The 5,973-nt window shown below is 35.5% G+C and overlaps 1 protein-coding gene across 4 annotated transcripts in view; it reads left to right on the top strand.

The window, feature by feature from the left end:
- The window catches only part of LOC109537527 (D-2-hydroxyglutarate dehydrogenase, mitochondrial), a 53,637-nt gene that overhangs the window by 41,724 nt on the left and 5,940 nt on the right, over positions 1-5,973 (top strand). The window lies entirely within an intron of this gene.

The following is a 5,973-nucleotide window of genomic DNA, read 5'->3' as shown; positions in this document are numbered from 1 at the left end:
CCCCCCCCTGACTTTAAAGCTGGATCCGCCCCTGGACAAATGTGCCTACCTACATATTACAATACGCCGACGACACAGCATTGATCGTTCACGACAAAACCACCGCAAAAGCAGTAGAAAAAGCCTGAACCCTACCAGACAACACAATTGCATGGTTCTACAAATGGATACTTACCTACACCAAAAGCCAGGAAAAAACAACTACTTTTAGCAAACTATCAAATTAAAGGCGACTCTACTAGAATGATAGAATGATGAAGACGAGAGGCGAAATACTTACCTGGGAATGAAAATGTGTGAAAGGATTAAAAAGCACCCGGTATATTAGGTTTTAATTGTATTTTGCGCCTTATTGAACAGCATGACTTGCAAGCCTCAAGATATTAATTCCTATGAGCGGAAATCGAAACAGGATCGTTGAACAGCAAGATTTTTGTCCCAAAGATAATGGACCTAAGATTCCAATATTAATTCTTCCAGACCACACGTGGACTTTTTGGGGGATATTGTGGATGTTCTTCATATAGGTTTCTTATATTTTATGCACATAGAATCGATTTTTCCGAATTTTCTAAAATATTTGGCGTCAAAGTCGCGTTATTGATGCAACTGCTTTTGTTCCCCTGCGTTTCTCGATGTTCCTCCAAAACTAGCCGAGAGGCAAGATTGATTTTGAGCATTTTGTGTAGAAGAGATGCCATTCTAAAAACCTGGGAAATTTGGTTATTGACGCACATAAAATCGATTTTTGCGAATTTTTTTAAAATATTCGGAGCCAAAGTCGTGGTATTGATCCAATTGCTTCTGTTCTCCTGCGTTGCTCGATATGTTCCGCCAAAACTAGCCGAGAGACAAGATTGGTTTTGAGTCTCTGGAGTAGAAAAGATTCTATTCTATAAACCTGAAAAATTTGGTTATTGACGCACATAAAATCGATTGTTGCGAATTTTTTGAAAATATTGGACTCCAAAATCGTGGTATTGATCCAATTGCTTTTGTTCTCCTGCGATTCTCGATATGTTTCTCCAGAACTAGCAGGCAGAGACGATTGATTTTGGGCCTTTTGTGTAGAAGAGATTCTTTTGTTTATACCTGGGAAATTTGGTTATTGACGCACATAACATCGATTTTTGCGAATTTTTTAAAAATATTGGGCGCCAAAGTTGCGTTATTGTTTCAACCGGTTTGGATCTCCTGCGTTTCTCGATATGTTTCTCCAAAACTAGCCGATAGAGAAGATTGGTTTTGGGTCTTTTGAGTAGAAGAGATTCTATTCTATAAACCTGGGAAACTTGGTTATTGACGCACATAAAATCGATTTTTGGGAATTTTTTAAAAATGTTTGGCGCCAAACTCGCGTTTTTGATTCAACCGCTTTTGTTCTCCTGCGTTTCTCGATATGTTTCTCCAAAACTAGCCGAGAGAGAAGATTGATTTTGGGTCCTTTGAGTAGAAGAGATTCTATTCTATAAACCTGGTAAATTTGGTTATTGACGCACATAACATCGATTTTTGCGAATTTTTTAAAAAATGTTTGGCGCCAAAGTCGCGTTTCTGATTCAACCGCTTTTGTTCTCCTGCGTTTCTCGATATGTTTCTCCAAAACTAGCCGAGAGAGAAGATTGATTTTGAGCCTTTTGTGTAGAAGAGATTCCATTCTAAAAATCTGGGAAATTTGGTTATTGACGCACATAAAATCGAATTTCGCCAATTTTTTCAAAATGTTTTTTGAAAAACCGCAAATTTGTATTTCTTCATGGGCAAGTTTTGGTGTCAAATGAAAATATGCAGAGCAGTTTGAAGAAAAGTCACCAAAATTTCACCCAAGTCGAATTTTTTTGATAAGTTTGTAGGTATAATAAACAGTATAAGTTGAGTAAAGTTGCGTCGGAACACTGCGATAAAGACATGTGTGTCTATAATAAAAATAATTTTGTATAAAATGTTAAAATTCGTCAACTTGCCCTCAAACTAATAAAAGAAAAGTTAGAAGAAGAAAAGTGAGTCGGTGAGAAATTACAAGGAAAAAAACGTCATCGTGCTTGATCCGAAGATAATTTAACCCCGGTCATCCATGCTGTTTTGGCAGAAAAATGCCAATAAATAATGCTCAAACAGATTCTTCGAAGTAGAAGAGAAATGATGACCAAGAACAATAATTTGCAGCAATTTGCGCAAATAAATAATATTTTAAACTCGTAAAGATTGGCTGATATTTTATTTATTATCAATTTTCATTTTAGAATCGAATCCCTGTGTTTTTGTGAATTTCTTTAGAAGTGGTCGATAACAACGTGATTTTCAGCTGAAATTTGCAAAAATTTAAATAGGCATATTTAAAATTAGCTTTGAGTCATTTTTCTTTGAAATTTTGGTCTTTTTTAGCTCCGGCTACAAAATAAAGCACACTTAAATATTAAAGTGGATTGTTATGAAAGCAAACTCTCTTTCATACCAAAACATTGAAATCACTTGCGTAGCTGAGTATTCACAGTTTTTTAAGTGTTTAAATATTCTTAACTTTCGTTTGTTACCTTGACCAAAAGTGTTCTATAATTTTTAAACACTGATCGTATTAAATTGAGGTTTAAACGCGCCTCAAATTTTGCTTTTCCATGCTTTTTACACATCTAATGCCAATTGCCAATGCCAATTATGAATGAAAACCCTATTGAAAGACACTATGAAAGCTAAGAAACCTAGAAAGTCCTCCAAGTAATTTTTTCAGTAAATGTTCGTTTTTTATACCGTATGGCAAATCTTTTAAAGAAAATTCCAAACCTTGCATGCATACGAAAAAAAATACATAATTCTACTTTCATACTTTCTCAATACTTAATATAAAGCATCAAAAGCAATTTTATTTTTTTAAACAGTTGCTTAGTTTTAAATCAATATTTCGAATTGAGTAACATTCTGTCTTCTAATGTTCGTAAAACCTGGACAGTGAATTTGTTCAAACATTCGTTTAATTTTTAAAGTTTCAGAAGAAAAACTTTGTATAAAATCCAAATAATGTGCGCATTTCGTATTTTAATAAGTTATTAAGTTAATTCAAATAAGTTGAAAGTTCGACTCTCTTGTTGCAAAAAATAGCCTAATGAAACCTAAACCACTCTGTTTGCTTCCTGTTTGTAAACGAAATCAATTGAAAATTTAAACAATAAAAAACGTGTATTTTTTGAAAGTTTTCATAGGAATACTTGAATTTGGGAAATTTGAAATAGAGCTATACAGGGTGGCTAAATGAAACCGACAGAGCGGTAATTCCAGTGGAAAAAGCTTTTTTGATTCTCTTTACGGTCATATCTGGTTCGATTTCCTTTACTTTAACGGCTCTCCAATGTTTAATTCTTCAGAGCATTTACCTACATATAAATTTTATAGAGTCGCGATTTTGGGAGAAACATAGTTGTTTGCGCTAAGGAAATTTGATGCGTTTAACGACTGTCCTTCAAATCAACAAATGAGATCTGATTCAACAGAATAAAATATTTTCAAATCAGTGGGAGCAAATGTGAAGCAAAATCTGGCGAACCAATCGCGAACATGGGTAAATTTCAAAATGGCGCCTCAAATAATGACGTCACTGCCAAATGGCTTGGGGCAAAAGCCTCAAAGAGAATGAAAATGCCTACCATTCAAACCAGGTGTGACCCACTATTGAACTTGCAATTTTGGGGGTGGGTTCCATTCAGCGGCCAAATGCTAACAGGTAGAGGTTGAATTAAATATTTTAGGTATAAAAAAACATAATTATAATATTAAAAAAACATAACACAAATACAGTCATTTAAAAAACGAATTTATCCAAGCGTTTAAATGAATGTGAAAGTAAGTAAAATTCAGAAAAACTAGTGAATGGAAATTCCYAAATTTTGCTGCACAAACTATCAAAGAATTAGCCAACCAATAGGGAACAAATCAGAATAGTTTATTGTTATCATGTCCTCATTCAACATGTTTGCGTCTTCCTCATATYCYAAAAGGGAAAAGGATGGAAATATGAATCGGACGTACCGACTGCATTGGTTAAAAGTGAACAAAATCATGCACATCACTATCTGATTATCGCATTGAACTTGATTGGGAGGCAACTAGGGGGAGAGGGGCCCAGGGAATAGGATAGTGTTTCATTCCCCTGGAGGTGCGCGCACTGTGCCAAGGGGGAGGAGTTTGCTTATGCGCATGGTTGAACATCTTACCAGCCATGCTCCACAGTAGAAGGATGAAACGGATTGTCGTTGGTGCGGCTTGTGGCAGCGGCGCCGATATCAAAGTTGTTCAAAATGTTTCATAAGCTGCCCGTCCATTAAACGTCTTTATTCAAATTTCGCTCAAATATTATTATCACACTCGTAGTTTAAAAGATTGGGGATTTTTTCTGGTGGTCTAAACATGCGCTTTAGGCAAATTTGTCTTATCCGCAAGTTAATGCTTTCCGGGATGTAGGGTGGCAAAGTGTCAATGAAGTTTTCGAGTTTTTTTAATAGATTCTTAACCAGATTTCCCACCGTCAAAAACTTGTGTGGAGGTTTTCTACATGGAGGAATTAAAATTTCCTTTTACTTAGCTTGTAGCTCTCAGAAGACGCTCGCTGCAGTGGTCTGGAGGCATTTAAAACATCAAACATTTTTTTATAATAAACTTTTTTCAAATTCAATTAATTGCCAAGCGTTTTATAATTTCAAACTGCCGGTCGTCTTTTAGAAGCGTTTTCGTCCGAACTGTGTTTGGACGCGGTTTTTGCGCAGAAACTAGAACGCTACAAAATTTTACAAAAGCGCATCAGTGTATCAACTGAAAAAAATCAGTTGGTTCCAACTACCAAATTTTCTGGTATTTTTCAGGTTTCASTGTATCAACTGAAAAGTTCTGGTAGTTTTTGTCCCAAGACCCTGAAGAAKTCCTCACTTGCCCAAAGCGGACGAACTCGCTGTTGCGTCATCAGAACATATGCATAAGAACAAATTCYCATCAAGATTCATTATTCATTTGATTCTCCCGATATTTCGAAAAAGATCATTATTTTGAACAACTTTCACCATCAATAGCAAGGGGGCAGATATWTTTTTTGGTAAAAGTTAGGTCAGATCGTCTTCTTTGCTTCCAACGTAAGTTCCTACTCTTCTGACCATGTCCTTACGAGACACCCTTAATCTAAATTAAATAAGTTGGTATTAAAATCAACTTTTTAAAACAATTTTTAATTAATACAATTTACAAAGTGAGTGTTTATAATATAGTGGCAGCAACAATCTGCTTATGAATGAAAATTAAGTCTAAAGTCTGTCTGCTGGGTAGCGGCATTTATAGGGGGTTGTTATCTAAATGGCTATTTAATCGGGCATCCTTAATTTCTACAAGTTCCTTAATTTCTGTAAATGCGCCATGCAACACTTATATCTAATAATTAATTGGACTACAAATGCAACTGTTAATTGGCCGCCGACAAGTTCTGATTTGACTCCATTAGACTTCCTTTTCTGGGGATATTTGAAGTTGCAGGTCCATAAGAACAAACCTCCGAAGTATCCGAGTTTAAATTAAATATTGAACTTGAATTGATTTCTTGATTGCTGCTCACATATTTGATCAAGCCAGTCTGTCTTTATTTTTTCGTTCAGTGCTGTCTGGTATTCGTTTATCCTTATTTGAAATTTTCTGTCTTCCACCTTGGAATGGGTTTTGCTCTCATATTCCTTTCCCAAGAAATTCTTGCTCGTATCTGGGCCCTAACTAGAAAATGGTCGCCATCTGCGTCCAGACCTCTTAGACTTGATGGACAGAATATTGAAGAAAATACGTCGAAAATTGGACTGCGCTCCTGTAATCGAAGCTGAGGGGAATTTCAAAACAAAAAATATTTGTAGATAATTTCTATATTGTTGAGGCGGATTCATTTTTTACAAACTTCTTTTTGGGTATTTCGCCTCAAAAATTTTTGTCTTTAAAAAAGACAGAATTTCCTAA

The sequence above is a fragment of the Dendroctonus ponderosae genome, unplaced genomic scaffold (genome assembly GCF_020466585.1).
Source record: "Dendroctonus ponderosae isolate FM_Combo_2020 unplaced genomic scaffold, Dpon_F_20191213v2 Dpon_F_20191213_3, whole genome shotgun sequence".
Classification (NCBI taxonomy): Eukaryota; Metazoa; Arthropoda; class Insecta; order Coleoptera; family Curculionidae; genus Dendroctonus; species Dendroctonus ponderosae.
The sequence above is the reverse complement of the archived record's forward strand: the minus strand, read 5'-3'. Positions and strand labels throughout refer to the sequence as shown.